At 69.1% G+C, this 301-nt stretch overlaps 1 protein-coding gene across 1 annotated transcript in view; it reads right to left on the reverse strand.

Moving 5' to 3' along the window:
- The window catches only part of CACNG8 (calcium channel, voltage-dependent, gamma subunit 8), a 15,151-nt gene that overhangs the window by 867 nt on the left and 13,983 nt on the right, over window positions 1-301 (reverse strand). The window lies entirely within an intron of this gene.

Here is a 301-nt window from a genome sequence, read left to right on the forward strand (position 1 = left end):
GGGAGTCTGGACCCCCGGGTCTGAGGGGGGGAGGGGCCGGGCCCCCAATCCCTTGCATCTTGAAGGAAGGAAGCACAGCGCCCCACGCTGGGGGCCTCTGCTCCCCAGGAGGGAGAAAGGGCAGGCCTCAGGCAGAAGCTGGTGCCCGGGGCATGGGATCCAGAGTCGCAGTCCTCTTCACCGAATTTATTAGACGGGGCTCCCCCGGGGGACCGTCCATGCAGTTCCGGCTCCCCCGGGGACAGGACGGGGCAGCCGTGTGGAGTGGCAGCGGGGGCGGATCATCAACCCACTCCCGCCC

Source organism: Bison bison, unplaced genomic scaffold, assembly GCF_000754665.1.
Source record: "Bison bison bison isolate TAMUID 2011002044 unplaced genomic scaffold, Bison_UMD1.0 scf7180017854187, whole genome shotgun sequence".
NCBI lineage: Eukaryota > Metazoa > Chordata > Mammalia > Artiodactyla > Bovidae > Bison > Bison bison.